The following is a 26,145-nucleotide window of genomic DNA, read 5'->3' as shown; positions in this document are numbered from 1 at the left end:
AACTATATGCCATATGATTCTGATGCTTTTTTGCCAGTGTTTTAGTAATATTTTTAAATGATTAAATATGCTTGCCCTCATACCTCATACACCAAATATGCAGGACAGGCCCAATTTTCTGGATGCAGCGGGGATAATGGATAAGAAAATTGTGCTTTGGTAAAAGGTTTTTCTGAGGACACAACTTCTTAAACAGTGTGTGGTGATCCACAATTAAATGTTTTAAATATACACATAAACCTTGAGATAACATGGGCGGGAATATAATAATTATAATTTGAAGCAGTAAAAGAAGCAGGCCCCACTGTTGATCAACAGAAGTTACCAAATCTCCAAAGATAAGAGGAACATTCCGAAGTAAGCACCAGGACTGAACTGCTTTCAATCCCATATCATTAGATCCTTCACCTAAATTAACAGCTATAGGCCTGTTGTTTCTCTCCATGAAACCATAATCAAAACTTTTTATTCTTGAATATATTTCTGCTGATGTAACATGTTTTTCCTTCAAATACAGAAATAATAACTTCAATTCATACTGGCCCACCCCTTCTAACACATCATGCATCGTGTGAAAATACTCCAACGAATTTAATATGCATGACCTTTTCACACCAAAAACGTATGGAAGGCATTGATTACAAGCCATTTCTTGACAGTGAGCAGTGTGTATATCTTTGGTGTGCAAAACTACTTTGGAAGAATTTTCAGAGAATTCTGTCTGAAAGTCCTCCTTTTCTGCTAAACAGAACCTGCAACAATACCTTGCACTAAAAGACTCCACCAGACCAAACAAACTATGCAAACCCAAATTATCACCTGTAACCTGTACTACAGTGTCACAAACACAACCACTGAATAATGGAATTTCAATACCATCACTCTCTAACAGTTTAATGTCTCGAACAATGGGAGCAAAAATGTAATTAAAACCATACCGTTTAACATCTTGAGTATGAAATAAGGCACACAAGTGTATGTTAGCCAAGAAAGAGTTCCATTTTGGAGAGAAGTTTCTTAAAGTAAAATATACTCCACCCAATTTATGAATACCTCGCTTAGGACCCAGAGGGTTGGCGACCTCAAAGTCATCATAGAACATCTGGATCTGTTATTGTCTGCTTCTCAGTTGAGAACAGGGGGTGACTTTAAAAAAAAGATCCATCACAAATATCTCTTAGTCTAGAGTCGCTGGTAGCTGAGCTTTGCAACATTTCTGCAACATACTGACTTTTAAATATTGACTGCAGTGTAGATAAAATTGGAATATACATGAATTTATCTTGAACTATACCTGATCATATGTTCCAGCCTTTTTATTGCATCTTGTGTCAAATCTTGAACCTATCACACATTCAACTGGTTCTACTATTTCCCACTTTTCAGTCATAAATTGTGATCGCTTGTATTCCGAATTTAGAATTGTGAAAGGATTCTCTAACCCCTCAAAACACGCCTCAACTTTCTTGCACATTTACGTTTCTCTTTCATTACTAAATACATGCTTTATCACTGTCTCTTTAGCATGTATCTTGAACAATCTCTTCCATTGAAATCACTACAGAATTCAGTGTACTTTGACCAACACCTGCTGCCTTTAGATCAGAAATTACAGCTGAAGAACTATTTACAATGTATGGGGAAGATAACTGTGACTCAGCCTCTAAATATTCAGTCGACTGTTCAACATGAGAAACATTACTTGTATTGACGTTACTTTGAGGATATGAAAGATCATATTCTACAGAATCAACTTAACTGATTCCATGGCACTTATTAAGATGCTTTCTTAAACCAGAAAAACTACCAAAAGAACGTGAGCATCCTTCTTGTCCACACTTCAAAAAAAGAGTCCTGCCTGTACATAGCCCATGAATTACCTTAAAGTGCTTAACAAGCATGTTTGGACTTCCATGGTCACTTTTGCAAAGAAAACACTTCATAGCTCTATCTCAACTAACGCACCATGCTTGCCCGCAATTCTGCAACTCTAGGGGTCTCCTTTGATTCCCCCATGTCGATGTTATAGATGAGTTGTTTGCACAAATGTGAAAAAGCTGCTTAGGGAAGAACTGTATGACGTACCAAAGACGTAATGGGCTTTAAAGAGTTTGTCAAAAGCTCCAACTGAACCTGTTGCCTTGCATGGAAGTGCATGCTTGTCATCCACAATGAAGTAGGAGTGAATGGTGCTCTGTGTGGATCCCTGGGCGAGAAGGTAGGGCTGACTGCTTTGGGTGATGTTGTCTAGATGCTGCTGCACACTGGTTCCAACCTACAACAAAATACATTCAACAGAATTGTTTTGGTGACTAACTTCTGACAATAGATCACTACCAACCGTGCACAAGATTGAGGTGATGAAATATATATTTTAAACAACTGTTAAAGAAATCATTCACTTTGAAAAATGTTTTTGCTTATAATTATTCACCCCCGTGTCATCCAAGATTCATGTCTTTCTTTCTTCAGTGGAAAATAAATTTAGGGGAAAATTTCCAGGATTTTTCTCCATATAACGAACTTCAATGGTGTCCAATGGTTTGAGTGTTTAAATGAAGGGTCAAATGTCTGTCCCAACGTAGCTTCAAAGACTACGAGAGAAAAGATCGGCTAATAATTAAAATACTATACTTTTTAACCAAAATTTGACCTTTCCGACATCATGACATATTGCGTGGCGTATCTTGAGATTCTACAACACATGCAATTGTGGTATTTTTTTTTTAAACGACTGATTGTTTTGCTAGATAAGAACGTTATTTCTCTGCTGGGATCATATCTAGAATTTGAAGCAACATTGAGACAGACTTTTAACCCTCAAACCGTTGGTCACCACTGAAGTTCATTATATGGAGAAAAATCCTGGAATGTTTTCCTCAAAGACATACATTTATTTTTGACTGAAGAAAGAAAGACATGGACCTCTTGCATGACATGGGGGTTAGTTAATAATCAGCAAAAAAATAAATAAAAATTAAAAAGGGGAACTAACCCTTTAGGCATACCTTTTGAAATCTGATGAGCTGATCTACAGCTTGATACACAGAAAGCTTTCCCGGCCTCTTTCTACCTTGTGCAGATGGTGGCAGCAGATGTAGCAGCAGCAAGATGGCCGACATGTCACTGTGCCAGGCTACAAATAAGTAAATAAAAACCTGGTTAACATTATGCCATAGCATAGCATTCAAAATGACAAACTTGCACCATTACAAAAATGTACACTACACACCTACATAACCCACAATAACAAGTAAAACAGTTCCATCAATCAATCAATCAATCACCTTTATTTATATAGTGCTTTAAACAAAATACATTGCGCCAAAGCACTGAACAACATTCATTTGGAAAACAGTGTCTCAATAATGCAAAATGATAGTTAAAGGCAGTTCATCATTGAATTCAGTTATGTCATCTCTGTTCAGTTGAAATAGTGTCTGTTTTAATTTGCAATCAAGTCAATGATATCGCTGTAGATGAAGTGACCCCAACTAAGCAAGCCAGAGGCGACAGCGGCAAGGAACCGAAACTCCATCGGTGACAGAATGGAGAAAAAAAACCTTGGGAGAAACCAGGCTCAGTTGGGGGGCCAGTTCTCCTCTGACCAGACGAAACCAGTAGTTCAATTCCAGGCTGCAGCAAAGTCAGATTGTGCAGAAGAATCATCTGTTTCCTGTGGTCTTGTCCTGGTGCTCCTCTGAGACAAGGTCTTTACAGGGGATCTGTATCTGGGGCTCTAGTTGTCCTGGTCTCCGCTGTCTTTCAGGGCAGTAGAGGTCCTTTCTAGGTGCTGATCCACCATCTGGTCTGGATACGTACTGGATCCGGGTGACTGCAGTGACCCTCTGATCTGGACACAGACTGGATCTGGTGGCCACGGTGACCTCGGAACAAGAGAGAAACAGACAAATATTAGCGTAGATGCCATTCTTCTAATGATGTAGAAAGTACGGTGTTATGTGAAGTGTTCCGGTTCCAGTTTACCTAATTAATGCAGCCTAAAAATCCTTTAACGGATTTGGATATTAAAAGCATATTAGTACGTTATGTGTATGCCAGGTTAAAGAGATGGGTCTTTAATCTAGATTTAAACTGCAAGAGTGTGTCTGCCTCCCGAACAATGTTTGGTAGGTTATTCCAGAGTTTAGGCGCCAAATAGGAAAAGGATCTGCCGCCCGCAGTTGATTTTGATATTCTAGGTATTATCAAATTGCCTGAGTTTTGAGAACGTAGCGGACGTAGAGGAGTATAATGTAAAAGGAGCTCATTCAAATACTGAGGTGCTAAACCATTCAGGGCTTTATAAGTAATAAGCAATATTTTAAAATCTATACGATGTTTGATAGGGAGCCAGTGCAGTGTGGACAGGACCGGGCTAATATGGTCATACTTCCTGGTTCTAGTAAGAACTCTTGCTGCTGCATTTTGGACTAGCTGTAGTTTGTTTACCAAGCGTGCAGAACAACCACCCAATAAAGCATTACAATAGTCTAACCTTGAAGTCATAAATGCATGGATTAACATTTCTGCATTTGACATTGAGAGCATAGGCCGTAATTTAGATATATTTTTGAGATGGAAAAATGCAGTTTTACAAATGCTAGAAACGTGGCTTTCTAAGGAAAGATTGCGATCAAGTAGCACACCTAGGTTCCTAACTGATGACAAAGAATTGACAGAGCAACCATCAAGTCTTAGACAGTGTTCTAGGTTATTACAAGTAGAGTTTTTAGGCCCTATGATTAACACCTCTGTTTTTTCTGAATTTAGCAGTAAGAAATTACTCGTCATCCAGTTTTTTATATCGACTATGCATTCCATTAGTTTTTCAAATTGGTGTGTTTCACCGGGCTGCAAGGAAATATAGAGCTGCGTATCATCAGCATAACAGTGAAAGCTAACACCATGTTTCCTGATGATATCTCCCAAGGGTAACATATAAAGCGTGAAGAGTAGCGGCCCTAGAACTGAGCCTTGAGGTACTCCATACTGCACTTGTGATCGATATGATACATCTTCATTCACTGCTGCGAACTGATGGCGGTCATATAAGTACGATTTAAACCATGCTAATGCACTTCCACTGATGCCAACAAAGTGTTAAGTCTATGCAAAAGAATGTTGTGGTCAATTGTGTCAAACGCAGCACTAAGATCCAATAAAACTAATAGAGAGATACACCCACGATCAGATGATAAGAGCAGATCATTTGTAACTCTAAGGAGAGCAGTTTCAGTACTATGATACGGTCTAAATCCTGACTGGAAATCCTCACATATACCATTTTTCTCTAAGAAGGAATATAATTGTGAGGATACCACCTTTTCTAGTATCTTTGGACAGAAAAGGGAGATTCGAGATTGGTCTATAATTAACTAGTTCTCTGGGGTCAAGTTGTGGCTTTTTTATGAGAGGCTTAATAACAGCCAGTTTGAAGGTTTTGGGGACATATCCTAATGACAATGAGGAATTAATAATAGTCAGAAGAGGACCTATGACTTCTGTAAGCACCTCTTTTAAGAGCTTAGATGGTATAGGGTCTAACATACATGTTGTAAGTTTAGATGATTTAACAAGTTTATACAATTCTTCCTCTCCTATAGTAGAGAATGAGTGGAACTGTTCCTCAGGGGGTCTATAGTGCACTGTCTGATGCGAAACTGTAGCTGACGGCTGAATGGTTGCAATTTTATCTCTAATAGTATCAATTTTAGAAGTAAAGTAGTTCATAAAGTCATTACTGCTGTGGTGTTGGGAAATGTCAACACTTGTTGAGGCTTTATTTTTCGTTAATTTAGCCACTGTATTGAATAAATACCTGGGGTTATGTTTGTTTTCTTCTAAAAGAGAAGAAAAGTAATCAGATCTAGCAGTTTTTAATGCTTTTCTGTAGGATATGCTACTTTCCCGCCAAGCAATACGAAATACCTCTAGTTTTGTTTTCCTCCAGCTGCGCTCCATTTTTCGGGCTGCTCTCTTTAGGGTGCGAGTATGCTCATTATACCATGGTGTCAAACTGTTTTCCTTAACCTTTCTTAAGCGTAAAGGAGCAACTGTATTTAAAGTGCTAGAAAAGAGAGAGTCCATAGTTTCTGTTACATCATCAAGTTGTTCTGAGGTTTTGGATATGCTAAGGAATTCGGATACATCAGGAAGATAACTTAAAAAGCAGTCTTTTGTGGTAGAAGTGATGGTTCTTCGATACTTGTAACAAGAAGTAGAATTTACAATTTTGGCTATATGAAGTTTACACAGAACTAAATAATGATCTGAGATATCATCACTTGGCTGAATAATTTCAACACTATCAACATCAATTCCATGTGACAGTATAAAATCTAGAGTATGATTTCGACAATGAGTAGGTCCTGAAACGTGTTGTCTAACACCAATAGAGTTCAGAATGTCTATAAATGCTGATCCCAATACATCTTTTTCATTATCGACATGGATATTAAAATCACCAACTATTAAGACTTTATCTGCAGCCAGAACTAACTCGGATGTAAAATCACCAAACTCTTTAATAAAGTCTGTATGGTGCCCTGGTGGCCTGTATACAGTAGCCAGTACAAACATAACAGGGGATTTATCATTAACATTGGTTTCTCTGGATAATGTTATATGAAGCACCATTACTTCAAACGAGTTATACTTGAAGCCTGCCCTCTGAGAAATCCTGAAAACGTTATTATAAATTGAAGCAACTCCTCCCCCTTTGCCTTTTAGACGCGGCTCGTGTTTATAACAATAATCTTGGGGGGGTGGACTCATTTAAAATAATGTAATCATCAGGTTTTAGCCAGGTTTCTGTCAAGCAGAGCACATCTATATTATGATCAGTTATCATATTATTTACAAAAAGTGTTTTCGTAGAAATGGATCTGATATTCAATAAGCCAATCTTTATCATTTGTTTATCCATATTGCATTTGTTTTTTATTTGTTGAACCTCAATTAAATTGTTAACCTTAACTTGGTTTGGACGTTTTTTGTATTTTCTAGTTCGTGGAACAGACACAGTCTCTATAGTGTGATATCTAGGTGAAAGAGTCTCTATGTGCTGAGAATTAACTGACCTCTGTGACGGGAGGCAGCTAGCAGACGGTCGGTTTAGCCAGTCTGTCTGCTTCCTGACCTGGACCCCAGTTAGTCAAGTATAAACACTAAGACTATTTGCCATATTTCTAGACAGAAGAGTGGCGCCACCCCAGGAGGGATGAAGACCATCTCTTTTAAACAGGTCAGGTCTGCCCCAAAAGCTCGTCCAATTGTCTATATAACCTATGTTATTCTGTGGGCACCACTTAGACATCCAGCCATTGAGTGATGACAATCTGCTATGCATCTCGTCACCACGGTAAGCAGGGAGGGGACCAGAGCATATTACAGTGTCTGACATCGTGCTTGCAAGTTCACACACCTCTTTAAAGTTATTTTTAGTGATCTCCAACTGGCGAAGTCGAACATCATTAGCGCCGGCATGAATAACAATCTTACTGTATTTACGTTTAGCATTAGCCAGCACTTTTAAATTTGCCAAGATGTCAGGCGCTCTGGCTCCCGGTAAACATTTGACTATGGTGGCTGGTGTCTCTATATTCACGTTCCGTACAATAGAATCGCCAATAACTAGAGCACTTTCATCAGGTTTCTCAGTGGGTGCATCACTGAGTGGGGAGAACCTGTTTAATGTTTTGATCGGAACAGAAGAGCGGTGTTTTGACCCACGACTACGCTGCCTCACCGTCACCCAGTTGCCCTGCTGCAGGGGCTCTGCTGGAACCGGACAATGTACAGGAGTCCCTGAGCTAGACGCATCCAAAGCCATAACTAGAGCCCTAACATTCTTACTGTCCTCAATTAAAGTTTGGATGCGTGTCTCTAATTCTGAAATCTTCTCTGTCAGCCTAACTGTTTCCCTGCATTTATCACATGTGAATCCCTCATCAGCGACAGAGATAGATAAACTGTACATGTGGCAAGAGGTGCAAATAACAATTGTAGGAGAAGCCATTACTCACCGTGCTTGATGAAATATTCTTAATGTGGTTGTTTGATGAACTTGTGGAAAACTGCAGCGTGAGAGAGGAGAGGAGAGGAGAAAAGAAAACGCTAATGACAAGCTAACGAGTGCTAACGCTTTGCAGGTGTACTGCAGTCACAGAAGAGTGAACGATCAAAGTTAATCTGATAAGATTGATCGGTAATATCAGAAATATGGTGTGAATTAAGTTATATTTTACAATTAAAAAAACAAACAAACAGACAGTGATAGTAAGAAAGATTATAGAGAAAAAATATAAAATAAAAACAGCTACATGGAGCTATGATTAGCTACAGAAGGCCAACAGGAAGTAGAGAAAACACTGTCCAACAGCGACACCCGTCATACTCTCACATATAGCCATTCATACCATTCTCAACTTCAGCAGCTGACTCAGCATTGTGCATCAAATCCAAGAGTTATGTGGTGGGTACAAGTCCATGGCATTCCTTTATTACTTTTGCTTTAAAAGTGGTTGGCCAATTCTCCAAGAATTTGTTGGCCGTGGCCTCACCAAACAGAAATCTTGATCCGGGTGACTGCAGTGACCCTCTGATCTGGATACAGACTGGATCTGGTGGTTACGGTGACCTCGGAATAAGTGAGAAACAGACTAATATTAGCTTAGATGCCATTCTTCTAATGATGTAGCATTCAGTCAGTGGCTATATGTGAGAGTGTGACGAGTGGGGCGGGGCCGAGGGCCGTGGGAACGGGCCCAGGCCTGGTCCTCTCTCGTCCTTCACTGTCGTCATTCCAGTTTTATATCCTTCCATCTCCTCCGTGGGATTCGAGACTGGTAGGTCAAGCAGGTGTCGCTGACCTCCAATCACTCCACCGGCCTCACCCATTCCCACAGCCCTCGGCCCAGCCCCACTCGTCACAGAGAGGTTTTGCCAGTTTTTCATAGGCAAGATAGCTGGAATTAGAAACAAAATTCAATTGACCACTTGTGATCCTGCAGGTCAGTTAAATTAAAACGGCTTGCTCAGTAAGTTTACACCTATCTCAATAACTTTTTAAATGACACTGTGAAGCAGCTAAAACCTACAGGTTTACCATTAGATACTATCCCGGCACGATTATTTAAAAGTATTTAATGTAATGGGTCCGACACATTTACATTTTATAAACAAATGCCTTGAGTTAGGAGTTGTTGCTGAGTATTTGAAACACGCATCAGTACAACCCAGACTTAAGAGGCCTACCTTGGATTCCTCCAATTTATCAAATTTTCTACCTATTTCTAATCTCCCATTCGTGACAAAAAATTTAGACAAAGTAGTACTGTGCCAGCTTCAAAAATGTTTGGTCGACAATACATTTTTTTTATATATTTCAATCCGGTTATAGAAAATTTCACTCTACTGAAACGGCTCTGGTAAAAGTGCTCAATGACATTTTCTTAGCCACTGACTCTGGAGACTCGGTAGTGTTGGTACTATAGTGCTGCATTTGACACGGTGGACCATAATGTCTTGCTGTCTCATTTAGAACACATAGTGGGCATCAGAGGTTCAGTCTTACATTGTTTTCAGTCTTATCTGACAAACAGGAATTTCTCAGTTAACATTGGTAACTATCGATCTTCCACTGTAAAGCTGACGTATGGAATTCCTCAAGGCTCCACACTAGCCCCTATGTTGTTTTCTTTATACATGCTTCCTTTAGGTACTATTTTTAAGAAATATGACTTTTGAGTTATCATTGTTATGCAGACGACACACAAATATATTTTCCCCTTAAACATAAAAATAGTTTAGAACAGATGGCTACTTGCCTTGAGGATGTTAAAGCATGGATGTCACTGATTTTTTTTTAGTTTGAATGAGAATAAGACTGAGGTTATGATGTAAATGACAAAACAAATGTGAATCTTGGTGCCTTGGAATCTTATGTTAAGCCATACGTTAAAAACCTGGGAGTGGTACTGGACAGTGCCCTAAAACTTGATAGACAGGTAAATCAAGTTGTGAAGGCAAGCTTCTACCAGCTTCGAACCAGGGGCGTAGCCATGGGTGTGCCAGGGTGTGCCCGTGCCACCCACAGTGGCAGCTGGCACACCTAAAAATAGATGCAGAATAATTTTTTATAGTCTCAATAAAAAATGTTTACTAAACTTGGGCTATTGTTGCTTACTTTAAATCAACCCTTTCACGCGTAAATTACAAATATTTGAACTGACCACTTGTTTCCATGGCGACACGTCATGATTGTCACGTGACACATCACAGCCACTAACAGATGTATTGGCATTCGTTTTATTTAGTTTTTCATTTTTTATTAAAATATATACACAAACTTGCTTACCATGTCAACTATATGATATTCCGATTCTTCGTTTAAAAACCTTTATAAATTATCTTGATCTATAACGAGATGAGCACTGCAGTTCAGAGTCCTGTCAGCCGGATTTAACGTACAGCACCTGAATTCCCAGGTTTCTCCCAAAATACATGAAAGTAAGTGGCTGTTGAACTGGACGAAGAATAAACTTTATTGTTCTGCTATGTGTGTCTGATATATGAATAAAACACGTCTGCAAATTACATTTGATTAGATAGTTTTTTGCTGCTTCCATAGCCATCAGTGTGTATTTTACAAACTACCAATGTATTGTTTTACTAGTGATTATGTATATTTAAATGTATGAAACCTAAAATAAACATTATGTGGTTGAAAACACTGCATATTAATTGTGATATATGACAAGCTCTGAGCGCGTCCGTCTCTCGATCAGCTCCAGGAAACCCGCAAAAGCTGTTTGAATCTGGCAGTTCTGTGACGCCACTTAACATTCTAAATCATACTCTCAGGGCCAGGGGCACAGAAATAAGAATCCAATATATGGTGCAATAATGATAAAAATGTTAAAATGTAATTTACATTTTAAATTATTTTTGTTAAAATATATCTGCCAACATTTGGACTGCCAACCAATCAGCAAACAGCAGCTGACTGTGACCCCAGCAGTCTATGATATAAACAGATAATTTTTGATTGCACATTGCTAGCTAGCAATATGTCGCAGAGCTCCTTTCTTAATTTTTTTTTAGCAAAAAACCTTGGCTTGATGAACAGCCGGACACAAGGCCTTAACGTTACACATGATGAGGACGTTTCTCCCTCCCCGGGCCCAACATCAACAGACAGTGTTGCCAGATTGGAAATGTCCAAGTATCGTACCAGAAGTTCAAAATTATCGTATTTAGAAGAAAATTATTACATTTAACAATTAACTACATGTTGACACGACCTGCAAATTACCACTAGGAGTATGGTTGGACAGAAGCAGTGCAACAAAAATACTATCCCATAATTTTGCACAGTAATCTGACAATAAATGGGGCACACCCAGATTTTCATATACACACCCAGAGTCTCTTTTCTGGCTACACTACTGCTTCGAACCCTGATAAAAATTAAGTATTTCCTTTCATTCTCCAATTTTTAAAAAGTTATACATGGTGTTATCTCTACAAGGATAGATTATTGTAATTCGCTTTATTTGGGGATCAGTCAGTCATCCATAAATCACCTGCAGATAGTCCAAAATGATGCTGCTAGAGTTTTTACAGGGGTTCGTAAACGTGAACATATAACTCCTGTCCTTCAGTCACTTCACTGACTGCAGGTGTATCACATAATTAATTTTAAAGTCCTGCTATTAGTTTTTAGCGCCTGCTTACCTTTCTGATCTACTGACACTTCACCAACCTACAAGAGCTCTTAGGTCTGCGAACTTAGACCTCTTAGTGGTTCCTAGATCAAAACTTAAAAATAGAGGAGATAGAGCATTTTCTATTGCTGCTCCAAGCCTGTGGAACAATCTCCCACCTGAAATTAGAACTGCACCCACCCTGTCCATTTTTAAAGTGAGGTTAAAGACTTTTCTATTTGATCTGTCTTATACAAAATGAATGTTGATGCAGTTGGCCTGTTTGTCATTGTCTTTTGTTGTGTTACGGTGCTTATTTAACATTTTTACATTCTGTATAGCACATTGATCAACGGAAGTTGTGTTTAATTGTGCTTTATAAATAAAGTGATTGATTGATTAATGTGTGAATAGTATGGCCACAAAAGACCGATGCTTTGCTAATTTTGTTTAGAGTTTTGAAAATGTGGTTGGACAAATGCTTGTTAATGACTGAATTTTTTTTTTAAATGTTTGCATCAGTACTTTTATATATGAACATTTCCTGGAAATTGCATTACATTTATTAAACTTTTATTACGTTTCATTATAATGCTATTTAGCAGCATGACTGCTTACAGTAATAAATTAAATTGTAAAATATGTTAGAAAAGTAGAAAGTATGAACTTACTATAGTTAGAATAGCTTATGTTGATTTAGCCTACATATGTGTGTGTGTGTGTGTGTGTGTGTTTGATTAATCATGATATTTGTTCTCTTGGTTTATAGTGCAAAAACTATAATAATAATAATAATAATAATAATAATAATAATAATAATAATAATAATAGCAACAATAATAGATATCAGGCCTGTGTGCTCTGACAGACATTTGATGATGTCTTTGATGAGCTTCCCAATACCCCTTCCCACAGTGAGGACACTATGTTCGACTTTTATTTTTCACCCATCAACCAATGCATTTATCTTTGTCAATTATGGTTCTGTTTACTATAGCTCCTCCGTCTTTTGTCTAAAGCAATTAAGGGGGGCAGCTGTGGCCTAATGGTTAGAGAGTTGGACTTGTAACTCAAAGGTCACTGGTTCGAGTCTCTGTGCTGTTAGGAGTAGTAGGTGGGTGGGGAGTGAATGAACAGTGCTCTCTTCCACCCTCGATACCCATGGCTGAAGTGCCCTTGAGCAAGGCAATAAACCCCCAGTTGTCCACCGGGCGCTGGATCTATAGCTGTCCACTCTTCCGGGTGTGTGTTCACTGTGTGTTTACTTCTCACTGCTGAGTGTGTGCACTTTGTTGGGTTAACCCTCTGGAGTCTAAGGGTATTTTGGGGCCTGCAGAGCACCAATTCCAAGTATGGGTTGCTATACTTTGCAAATGTCATGACTTTCACTTTCACTTAAGTAAATTATTAACTAATCAATAAAGAAACTTCTGCAGGTGTTTCTCTTACATTTTTGTTTAGATAGGCAAATTTGCAAACTTATGGAGAATAGTGAATCTGAAGTCTGTAGTCTCAAAACAGTTTTGTTTTAAACTGATTTTGTCTTTGTTGGGCCACAGTATAAGTATATTTCAGGCTGACTCCTTGTTTTCACAGCTGAAGAATATAACAAAATAGCTTAGACCCAAAAGTCTCTGGTTCATAAGGTCATTTAAAAAAAGTTTCCAACAAAATATTGTACACTTTGCAATTCAAATAGACCCCTAATTGGCAGCATTAATGTCTAAACTAGATACAGTTTCCCAGCCCTTGCATTTTTCATGACAAAAACTCTGCTTGTGAGTCAGAACCAGGCCTAATAACCCTATTTAATTATAGAACACATTGGCTTTTTGTTCTGGAAATTTAATGGCACTTGAATGATGCTCTATTCAGAGTGTTTACAATGGAAATGTAGCTATCGTCTCTTTTGCAGGCCACTGGGTTCACTGGAATACTGCAAATCAGATTAAGATGAAAGCCATTTAATGTTCTATGTCATTTCTTATACTGCATCACTTTGCAAGATTACATGACAACTTGCTGCAACTTATTTTGAGGGATTAAATCATTTTACTAAAGTATGAATAAAGAATGAGTCATAAATTAATAATTGACTATTTTGTTTGCTGTAGGACAGCTGCACACCAATCATAGTCATCGTCCACTGTTTCGTGCATTTTATTCCAAGTCTTCAGAATAAATTATAAAACTATGTGAGGAAAAGCACCATAATGTATTCATTATGCACGGATAATTGTCCCTATCTGCTATAACATTATGTTATGGTATGTACAATTGGGAGCATATAATATGATAAAGATACGACGCTGCGACGCTGTGATCATCCGAGACTCCATCGTCCGACACGTCCGTGCTACGTTAGCCGAAGGTAAAGTGCACACTCATTGTTTCCCTGGTGCTCGTGTACTCAATGTTTCTACGCAGATACCCACGATCCTGAAGGCCGATGAGAGCCCCAGAGCAGTTGTGCTTCACGCCGGGGTTAACGACACCATGCTGCGGCAGACGGCAGATGCTGAAGAGGGACTTATGGAGCCTGATCGAGATGGTTCGCAGCACGATGCCTGCGCCTGCGGCGACGACTGCCCACTTATCGACGAGGACACGAAAGGTTCAGTAGAATTTTTGCTTTAAATGAATGGTTGTTGTCATGGTATAAAGAACAGAAACTGCTATTTGTTAATAACTGGAATCTTTTCTGGAAGCGTCCTAGGCTGTTTCGCCCTGATGGATTGCACCTCAGCAGAGTCGGAGAGGAGCTGCTCTCCGACAACATCTCCAGGACACTTCGCTCCATGTGACTAGTAAGACAATTCTCAAATAACTATTATGATGACCTTTGTTCAACCCGCTTAAATGATACAAGTATTTGCGCTGTAAAAACTATTAAGACTGTGTCTGTTCCCCGAATAGTGCGGTCAAAATATAAATATAATGTAGGATCTAGAAAAAATCTTATCGTGATTAAACCAGAAACATGTAAAGTAAATGAACAGAAACCATTTTTAAAGTTTGGGCTCATAAATATTAGATCACTCACACCCAAAGCAGTTATTGTAAATGACATGATCACAGATAATAGTTTTGATGTACTCTGCTTGACTGAAACCTGGCTAAAACCAAATGATTATTTTGGTCTAAATGAATAAGCATGAGCCCCATCAGACTGGTCGTGGTGGAGGTGTTGCAACAATATATAGTGATATTCTCAATGCTACCCAGAAAACAGGATACAGGTTTAACTCTTTTGAAATACTTCTGCTTAATGTTACACTGTCAGATATGCAAAATAAATTTAATGTGTCTCTTGCTCTGGCTACTGTGTATAGACCACCAGGGCCATATACAGAATTCCTAAAATAAATTTGCAGATTTCCTCTCAGACCTTCTGGTTACAGTTGATTAGGTGCTAATCATGGGAGATTTTAATATTCACGTTGATAATACAAATTATGCATTAGGACTTGCGTTTACTGACCTAATAAACTCTTTTGGAGTCAAAATGTCACAGGGCGCACTCATCGTTTTTAATCATACACTAGATTTAATTATATCTCATGGAATCGGTCTTACTGCTATAGATATTGTACCTCAAAGTGATGATATTACAGACCATTTGTCAGGAACACCACTGGACACAGATGCAGGTTAGAGTGCGGGACCAATTTATTCAAAAAATTCAAAAGAACAACTTCCTCCAATGAACAAAAACAGGCCGGGAAATTAGGAAAAAGTCCAACAGAAAAATAAGAGACTTCAATGTCCTTGCAAAAACACCCGGCAGGGGGCGCCCAACGGCGCGGCCGCGATGAGAGCGGAGAGGGGAGGAAGCCACGAGAGAGCCAGCGACAGTGAAAACAAAAACTCTTCTGAAAAATGCAGAGGGGAAAAATAGAAAAACAAAACCAATAGCAGCAAACAGTGGCACGACAGAACAAGGCTTGATAGGATCAGACAAAGTGGCTACACGGGGATTATTGACAAACAACGATCTGGCACCGATAAGCGCGACAGACAGGAATAAATAGAGCAAGAGATGAACAGACATTGAATTCAGGTGAGCGGAGTCAAACAATTAGAAGCGGAAACTGTGGTGATGAGGGGGAGGGGGGAACGCCAAAGATAGGTGCAAGACGAACGATCAAAACCAAAACAAAACACCATGTGCACACGAAATGCAGACATATACAGAAACACACACACACACACCGAAGAACGGGGTGATCAGACAGTGGACATGACAGTACCCCCCCTCCGACGGACGCCACCAGGTGCCGCAGGAAGGGGCTCACCTCGTCGCCGGTAGAAGTCCTCGACAAGTGTCCGATCCAAGATGTCCCGGGCCGGAACCCAGCTCCTCTCCTCTGGGCCATAGCCCTCCCAGTCCACAAGATATTGAAAGCCCCGATCCCTACGTCGGACATCTAGCAACTTCCGCACCATATAGACCGGGGAGCCATCCACTAGACGGGGGGGGGGGGGGGTTGGGGCCGATGGAACTAGAGGGGAAAAGAACACAGGTTTAACCCTGGTAACATTGAAAACAGGGTGTACCCGACCAAGCGTGGTAGGGAGCCTGAGCTGCACCGCCACCGCCACCGGACTCAGGACCTTCGTGATCCGGTATGGGCCAATGAACCTGGGTGCCAACTTGCGTGAGGCTACCCTGAGAGGCAGGTCCTTGGTGGAGAGCCATACCCTTTGACCACACACATAGCGGGGAGCAGGAGTTCGGTGACGGTCGGCCGCTGCTTTAGTCCGCCTATTAGCCTGGGCCAAGGCCACCTTGGCCCTCTTCCAGGTGCGTCGACACCGTCGGACAAAGGCCAAAGCAGACGGGACCGCAGCTTTGGGTTCCTGTGTGGGAAACAAGGGAGGTTGATAACCGACAGAACACTGGAATGGGGACATACCTGTGGCAGAAACAGGAAGGGAGTTATGGGCGTATTCTACCCAGGACAGCTGTTGACACCAGGAGCCGGGATTGTGGGATGTCAGGCAGCGAAGAGTACGTTCCAAATCCTGGTTTGCCCGCTCGGACTGCCAGTTGGTCTGGGGATGGAATCCGGAAGACAGACTCGTAAAGGCCCCGATCTGCTGACAGAACTCCCTCCAAACCCGAGAGACAAACTGGGGACCCCTATCAGAGACCACGTTGACCGGAAGGCCATGAATCCGGAATACATGATCAACCATCACCTGAGCAGTCTCTTTGGCTGAGGGGAGCTTGGGAAGGGGAATGAAATGGGCCGTCTTAGAGAAACGGTCAACCACCGTAAGAATGACGGTGTTACCCTTGGATTCTGGAAGGCCAGTGACAAAATCAAGAGCCAAATGTGACCAGGGGCGGGAAGGGATGGGCAATGGGTGGAGCAGACCAGCGGGAGGCGCATTGGAAGTCTTGTTCTGAGCGCACACGGAGCAGGCAGCCACGAACTGCCTGACATCCTTGGCCATGGATGGCCACCAGAATCACTGACGGATGGCAGCCAGCGACCTCCGGACTCCTGGATGACAGACTAGCCTGGATGAGTGACCCCACTGGATGACTTCAGAGCGCAACTTGGTGGGAGCAAACAGATTACCCGCTGGGACCCCCTTCGGCACAGGCCCCTTAAGTAGGGCCTCCTCTACTCGTCTCTCAATGTCCCAAGAGAGGGATGCCATCCACCGCCCCTTTGGGCAAGATAGTGTCTGCTGACTCCCCTCCCCCAGGACCCTCGAAGAGACGAGAAAGAGCATCGGGCTTAACATTCTTTGACCCGGGCCTGTAAGACAGTGTGAAATTGAACCGGCCAAAGAAGAGGGCCCAGCGAGCCTGTCGGGAGGTCAGCCTCCTGGCCGAACAGACATACTCAAGGTTTTTGTGATCCGTCCAGACCAGGAAGGGCTGAGCCGCGCCCTCCAACCAGTGACGACACTCCCCCAAAGCCAGTCTGACCGCCAACAACTCCCGATTACCTATGTCGTAATTCCGTTCTGGGGGACTCAGGCGGTGGGAGAAGAAGGCGCAGGGATGCACCTTTCCATCCTTGTGCGACCGCTGAGATAGCACCGCGCCCACTCCGACATCAGAGGCATCCACCTCAACAATGAATTGACATTGAGGGTCTGGAATAGACAAGACAGGAGCAGAGATAAAATGGGACTTTAATCTATCAAAGGTCTCCTGTCAGCAATCTGACCAAAGTTCCGGATGAACCGCAGATAGAAGTTGGCGAACCCCAGGAACCGCTGCAGAGCTTTACGAGAGTCAGGAGCTGGCCACTCGGCAACGGCACTTACCTTACAGGGGTCGGGTTTGATCTCCCCCGCAGAAACAACGAACCCCAGGAACGGAACCGACTGGGCATGGAAGACGCACTTCTCCGCCTTAACATTGAGCTGGTTCTCCAGCAGCCGTTGTAACACCTGGCGAACATGTTGAGTGTGTACCTGCAGAGATGGGGAAAATATCAAGATATCATCAAGATACACGAAGACAAAGCGATTCACCATGTCTCTCAACACGTCATTAACCAGGGCTTGGAAGAGCTGGGGCATTGGTCAGACCGAATGGTAGGACTCGGTACTCAAAGTGTCCCGTGGGTGTGTTGAAAGCTGTCTTCCACTCATCCCCCTCACGTATGCGAATAAGGTGATAGGCATTCCGAAGGTCTAGCTTGGTGAAGACCTTGGCTCCCTGCAATAACTCAAAGGCAGATGACATAAGAGGCAAGGGGTACCTGTTTTTAATAGTGATGTCATTCAGGCCTTGATAATCTATACAAGGACGCAAGGAGCCGTCCTTCTTCTTGACAAAGAAGAACCCAGCACCTGCAGGAGATGAAGAGGGTCGGATCAGACCGGCTTTGAGGGATTCATTAATATATTTGTCCATGGCCTCTCTTTCAGGGCCTGAAAAGGAAAACAAGTGACCCTTGGGCGGAGAAGTGCCTGGGAGGAGCTCAATGGCACAATCATAAGGGCGATGTGGAGGTAAGGAGGTGGCCCGGGACTTACTAAACACCTGGCACAGGTCGTGGTACTCCACCGGGACCCCCTTCAAATCAGCAGCCTCCACCTGCAAGACAGGACACACAGACACAGGAAAAGAGGTAGCACCCAGACAAGACGCGAGACAAAACTTACTCCAAGACAGGACAGAGTTGTTGGACCAATCCACGTGAGGGCCATGTTGCACCAACCACGGGTGCCCCAGAACTATGGGAGCACTCGGGGATTCAAGAAGGTACAGCATGGTCACCTCACTGTGATTGCCCGAGACTATTAAATTGACAGGGGGAGTTGCATAGAAGACAGTGGTTATTAAAGTGCCATTCAATGAACGGGCAGGAATAGGTTCGTGAAGAGGAATGGAAGGAATTCCCCAACGGGTGGCTAGAGAGAGGTCCATAAAGTTGCCCTCAGCTCCCGAGTCAACCAGTGCTGTACAGGAGTTAAGAACATCACCAAACTGAATAGAGACAGGAAGGAGAGTGCGAGAGGAGGGGGGATGTAATAAAGGGGTAGCGCTCACCAGGATCCCCCTCTTTACTGGTGAGCCTTGACTTTTAGTGGACAGCCCACTGCGAAGTCACCTGATTTGCCGCAATACAGACATAGTCCCAGGGCGAGGCGTTGCTGCTTTTGTTGAGGAGTGAGCCGAAGGCGCCCCACCTGCATAGGCTCAGGCTCAGTGGTTCCTGTGGGTGAGACAGATGACTACTACTCAGTCCTCCAGGGTGCACGAACTGCAAGGCGCTGACGACGGCGGTGAAGGCGACCCTCGATCCGCAACTCCATGTTAACAAGATCATCAAAGTCACGTGGCAGGTCCTGAGTGGCCAGCTCATCCTTGATGTCATCCTCTAGCCTAGCACGGAAAATAGCTCGACAGGCCCCCTTCATTCCAATCGCAGGTCGCTGCAAGCGTCTTAAAATGAATGGCATAGTCCGTCACTGAGCAACCCGCCTGACGGAGCCGTGCTAGCTGGTCAGCCGCTTCCTGACCTCTTGCAGAGCAGTCGAATAGTCTCTCCATCTCCTGCCGGAAATCTTTAAAAGAAGCACAACAGGGAGCTTTAGTCTCCCAGACGGAGGTTCCCCAGTCTCTGGCCTTGCCGGTCAGAAGAGTCAAAACAAAAGCCACTTTGCGTATGTGTGCATATGTGTGTGGCTGCAAGGCAAACACCACAGAACACTGGGACAAGAAGGCTCGGCAGGAATTGGGGTCCCCATCATAGGGTGGTGGGTTATTGCATCGGGGCTCAGGCTCCTGGCGAGAAAGATGGTGAACTGCACCACCTTGAGCAGCCTCCCGTTGCAGCTCTTGGATCCGGCTGGTCAGCTCAGCCACTTGGTTGGCTAAAAACTCCACCTCCTTTGTGGTATTCGTGAGTCTGGCTTCGTGTTGGCCCAAAAGAACACCCTGCTGGGTGACTGCGGTTCTGACAGAGTCTGTACCTGCTGTGTCCATCTTGGCCAGATCATTCTGTCAGGAACACCACTGGACACAGATGCAGGTTACAGTGCGGGACCAATTTATTAAAAAAATTCAAAAGAACAACTTCCTCCAATGAACAAAAACAGGCCGGGAAATTAGGAAAAAGTCCAACAGAAAAATAAGAGACTTCAATGTCCTTGCAAAAACACCCGGCAGGGGGCGCCCAACGGCGTGGCCGCGATGAGAGCGGAGAGGGGATGAAGCCACGAGAGAGCCAGCGACAGTGAAAACAAAAACTCTTATGAAAAATGCCGGTGCCTGGTCTAGGAAATAAGGGTGGGGAAAAATAGAAAAACAAAACAAAACCAATAGCAGCAAACAGTGGCACGACAGAACAAGGCTTGACAGGATCAAACATATACAGAAACACACACACACACCGAAGAACGGGGTGATCAGACAGTGGACATGACACCATTTCCTTGTATCGTGCATTTTGCATATCACTGATATTAACTATATGTCTCAGCGTTACTGTCTGGGCAGAACTATTGTTCCAGCCACCAAAGACAGATTCGCAAATAACCTGCCTGATCTATCTTAACTGCTATATGTACCCAATGTACATATACGAAATGACCGACAACATGGGCACTATTTTCTCTAATACATTAGAAGCTGTTGCCCCTATCAAATTGAAAAAGGTTAGAGAAAAACATACTGTGCCATGCTATAACAGTAATACTCACTCTCTCAAGAAAGTAACTCATAGTCTTGATGGCAAATGGAGAACAACTAACTTGAAAGTTTTTTTTTGAATTGCATGGAAAAACAGTATGTCCGGCTATAGGGAGACTCTAAAAACTGCTAGGGCAGAGCATATACACAAACACATTGAAATAACCGAAACAATCCAAGGTTTTTATTTAGCACAGTGGCTAAATTAACAAATTACCAGACGCCACCTTATTCAAATATTCCACCAACATTAAATAGTAATGACTTTATCAATTTCTTCACTGATAAAATAGATAACATTAGAAATACAATAGCGAATGTAGATTCTACAGCGTCTAACACTTCAGTTTCACCCATCGCACCCAAAGATAAACTGCAGTGCTTTACAACCATAGGACAGGAAGAACTAAATAAAATTATCACTGTATCTAAATCATCAACGTGTTTATTAGATCCTGTACCCACCAAATTACTGAAAGAGTTGTTACCTTTAGCTGAAGAACCTCTTCTCAATATCATTAACTCGTCATTATCTTTAGGTCACATCCCAAAACCATTCAAGCTGGCGGTTGTCAAGCCTCTTATTAAGAAACCAAAACTAGATCCTAGTGTACTGGCAAATTATAGGCCTATTTCAAATCTTCCATTTATGTCTAAAAGTTGTGTCTGCTCAATTGAGCACCTTCCTGCACAAAAATTATCTGTATGAAGAATTGTCAGGTTTCAGGCCCCACCATAGTACAGAAACTGCACTTGTTAAAATTACAAATGACCTGCTTCTTGCGTCAGATCAAAATTGCATCTCATTTCTAGTCTTACTTGATCTAAGTGCTGCGTTCGACACCATAGATCATGACATACTCATAGATCGATTACAAAACTATACAGGTATTCAAGGGCAAGCTCTAAGATGGTTTAGATCCTACCTGTCCGATCGCTACCATTTTGTTTACTTAAATGGGGTGTCATCTCATTTATCATCAGTAAAATATGGAGTGCCACAAGGATCCGTCCTAGGTCCCCTTCTATTTTCAATATACACGTTGCCCCTTTGTAATATTATTAGAAAATACGGAATAAGCTTCCACTGTTATGCTGATGATACTCAGCTATATATCTCAACGAGACCAGATTAAACTTCTCAATTATCTAAGCTAACAGAGTGTGTTAAAAATGTAAAAGATTTGATGACAAATAATTTTCTCCAATTAAATTCGGATAAGACAGAGATATTAATTATTGGACCAAAAAACACTACACAGAATATTGTAGATTACAATCTGCAACTAGACGGATGTACTGTTACTTCCTCTACAGTCATCCTCATATATAAATCTGTTTTCTTTTGAAAATTAGATTTACCATGTTACAAAAACTGCATTCTTCCATCTTAGAAACATTGCCAAGCTACGAAACATGTTATCTGTTTCTGATGCAGAAAAGCTAGTTCATGCATTTATGACCTATAAATTGGACTATTGGACTGGACTATTGTAATGCACGTCTAGGTGGTTGTCCTGCTTCTTCAATAAACAAGCTACAGGTAGTCCAAAATGCAGCAGTTTGAGTCCTTACGAGGTCAAGAAAATATGATCATATTACCCCAATTTTACAGTCTCTGCACTGTCTACCTATTAAGTTCCATATCAGTTACAAATTATCATTACTTACCTATAAGGCCCTAAATGGTTTAGCCCCCTCGTACCTAACTAGCCTTCTACCGTGCTACAACCCATCACGCTCCCTAAGGTCACAAAACACTGGACTTTTGGTAGTTCCTAGGATAGCAAAGTCCACTAAAGGAGGTAGAGCTTTCTCACATTTGGCTCCCAAAGTCTGGAATAGCCTTCCTGATAATTTCCGGGGTTCAGACAAACTCTCTCTGTTTAAATCTAGATTAAAAACGCATCTCTTTGGCCAAGCATTCGAATAATGTATCTCTTAAGTTGTGAGTGTAGTTGCATCTGATCAAATGTGCATTCTTATTCATTAGCTGGAGTTAAACTAATTTTACTTTGTTGGATCAGCAGCTATGCTAATGATGTCTCTATTTTGTTTCTATGTTTTGCCACGGGATTTACATCCCATGGTAACTAGGATTTACACAAGCTCCAGTCCGGATCCAGAACACCTGAGAAGAGATGATGCTGACCATCAGAGGACCTTAGATGATGCTAACCCTGAATCAACAAACAGAATTAACAAATATTGCTACAAGTGTGACTGCATCATATAATAATTATTAATGAATAATATTAATAATGTTCATCGTCTGGCTGACTACGCCTTGTATAAATTTTTCAAAAAATCCTGTCAAACGTGCACAAACTGACAGTCACCACTTATAAGCTACTACTAAATATTGTAGAAACATAATTTTCTGTAAAGTTGCTTTGTCACGATTTGTATTGTAAAAAGTGCTATACAAATAAACTTGAATTGAATGATGATTCAATTATTTTTTGTTTAAATATGTTCTCAAAACTTGCATTAAAAATACTGTAATGTGCTATGTTTATTAGAATACATAATTCTCATTATTCAGTTCACAGAAATCTGACTAATCACCCATTAGCACCAGCTCTGATACATAAACAAGTGTCATTTTGGTGAAATAAAGTTATCTGTTTTTGGACTGCAATTGTAGAGCCTTATTTTATTATAAAAGCCTGTGGATCTTATGAAAGCATTATAAAGTGTAGGTTCTCAACAATGACACCCTGTAGTGCTGTATTATTTAGGCTTGTTTAAATGGACAGCTACTTTGTTCGTCATCAAGACTTTTCCTGTGCTGCCAGGACTATGATTAGCTGTGCACAAGGACAGATGGTCACCCTCTCTGGAGTCTACTCATGTTTTCTTCATGTGTTTCAGACTGTGTTTTTGATAGGAGAGCAGGGCACTGCCAAAACCGTCATCATCAAAGGCCACATGTCCAAATATGACCCAGAGTCCCACGAAGCCAAGATTCTCAACTTCTGTTTTGCCACCCCACCTCTTATGTTCAAGGTACATGAAGACAATGTTTTCCCCCAAAACATGTTCAGTATTTTGCTGTCTTTGTGTTTTATCAGCAAGTATTTGGGTTACACTTTCTATGAAGTCTGCACATGCATGCACAGTGTTGTAATTCATTTATAATGAAATATAAATGGAATACATTGTCATAACTAAAAGTAATGATGCTAGTAACTACTTTTCAGTACCAAAAAAAGTAGCTCAAATATTTTTTTTTAATACATAAATAACAATGTAGCATGAAAAGAAATACTATGTCACTGTTATTTATTAGTATATAAAGCATAACAAAACTGCCTAACTGCAACTGAAATCCAATACATTATCATTATCAATATCATACATTATCATCACAATTAAAAGAGTCCATGCACTGAAGTTTACAAGGTTTTGGGAGAAAAATATTGAGTTAATACCATTTATGAATATATTGTATACATGAAAAATGTAGGAAATTTACTTTTGTTCAGCAAGGATGCATTAAATTGATCAAAAGTGACCGTAAAGACTAAAATACATGATTTTCATACTTTATAAAATACTTTCAGTTATCAAAGAATCCTGAAGAAGCATAACAGTTTCATAAACAAAATAATAATAAATATTATAACACAACCATTTTCAACGTTTAAGTTACTTGGGCACCAATATAGAATACACTAAAAAAAAAAAAAAAAAAGACAAAAAAAAAAAAAAACATTAGTCTTCGTTAACTGGTTTTTACTACACTGAACAAAATTATAAGCGCAATGCTTTTGTTTTTGCCACAATAAAAGACCACTCTAAAATGTGCAGATTTATCACACAGCACAATGCCACAGGACCTCCACATCCAGCATCTTCACTTCCAAGATCTTCTGAGACCAGCCACCCGGACAGCTGCTGCAAAAATCAGTTTGTATAACCAAAAAATTTCTGCACAATATGTCAGAAACCATCTCAGGCAAGCTCATCTGCATGCTCTTCATCCTCATTGGGGTCTCGAACCTTACTGCATTTCGCCATCTAACCGACTTGGGTGAGCAAATGGTCACATTTGATGGCGTCTGGCACTTTGGAGAGGTGTTCTCTTCACAGATTAATCCTTGTTTTCACGGTACAGGGCAGATGGCAGACAGTGTGTATGGCATTGTGTAGGTGAGCGGTTTGCTGATGTTAATGTTGTGCGCTCGCTCACTCAGTACGCGCTGAGTGAGCGAGCAGTTCATGCACGGTACGCGGTGGCCAATGCGTTTAACAGACCAGAAATAGAAGATCCTCCAATAACCAACAGGTCTGGTGTTTGGGTGCACTTTGGATTCCCTGTAAGCCATGGTGATGGCAAGAGAGTGGTGGATAAAAAAACAACGGTATAAAGCATCTGCTACATGACAATAGGGTACACTAGTGGGAATAAAAAAAATAAAAAAACACCAGCGGGAATACTTGAAACATGTCAACTCATTTACGCCAACATCACCTTAGTGTGTCAGTATCTGGGAAAAGACGAAAAAAAGGAGAAACATACACGCAACAAACTAACAACTAACAAACCCTGCAGCATTTAGAAAGACACTTCCAACTGACTCAAACAGGGCAAAAGACATCACAGCGGCGATTGGTAGGCTACATTTACGTTACATTTACGTTATAGCCGCGGATATGAGACCTTACTATTTACCATTCATTCTGTCATCACCATTATAGCTTACAGGGAATCCAAAGTGCACCCAAACACCAGACCTGTTGGTTATTGGAGGATCTTCTTTTTCTGGTCTGTTAAACGCATTAGCCATTTTGCAACAAGCCTTCATCGCATACTGAGTGAGCGAGCGCCTATAGTGGAAAACGCAGGTTTTAAGAACATGCTTAATGTAATTGAGCCCCATTACAATATTCCTTCACGAGCCCATTTCAGCCAGACCGTGATTCCTGCTTTGTTCCAAAAAACATAAGCCCTATAGAGTTATAGAGTTCCATATAAAAAGTTACATCTTTGTATTTGTTCATAACTACTACAACAATATAACATTTTCATTTTTTTTTTTATAAGGAGCTGTTTTTGTTTTACACAGTATGCTGCTAAGAAAACACCATAGAAGATTGATCTGCCAATTTTTTCATTTTGCTGTATCTAAAACATACCGAACCGTACCGAACCGAACCGTGACACCAGTGTATCGTATCGAACCGAACCGTGAATTTTGTGAACCATTACACCCCTAATATATATATATATATATATATATATATATATATATATATATATATATA

The 26,145-nt window shown here is 41.1% G+C and overlaps 1 long non-coding RNA gene across 1 annotated transcript; it reads right to left on the bottom strand.

Annotated features, from left to right (window-relative positions):
* Positions 1–573: 573 nt before the first annotated feature.
* LOC127974558 (uncharacterized) lies at positions 574–8,571 on the bottom strand. Its single transcript, XR_008157315.1, has 3 exons — positions 8,421–8,571; positions 3,009–3,136; positions 574–2,275 (listed from the first exon to the last, which is right to left on the bottom strand). It is a non-coding gene; the product is annotated as an uncharacterized LOC127974558 (long non-coding RNA).
* Positions 8,572–26,145: the final 17,574 nt, after the last annotated feature.

Source organism: Carassius gibelio, chromosome B16 (assembly GCF_023724105.1).
Source record: "Carassius gibelio isolate Cgi1373 ecotype wild population from Czech Republic chromosome B16, carGib1.2-hapl.c, whole genome shotgun sequence".
Taxonomy (NCBI): Eukaryota; Metazoa; Chordata; class Actinopteri; order Cypriniformes; family Cyprinidae; genus Carassius; species Carassius gibelio.
The sequence above is the reverse complement of the archived record's forward strand: the minus strand, read 5'-3'. Positions and strand labels throughout refer to the sequence as shown.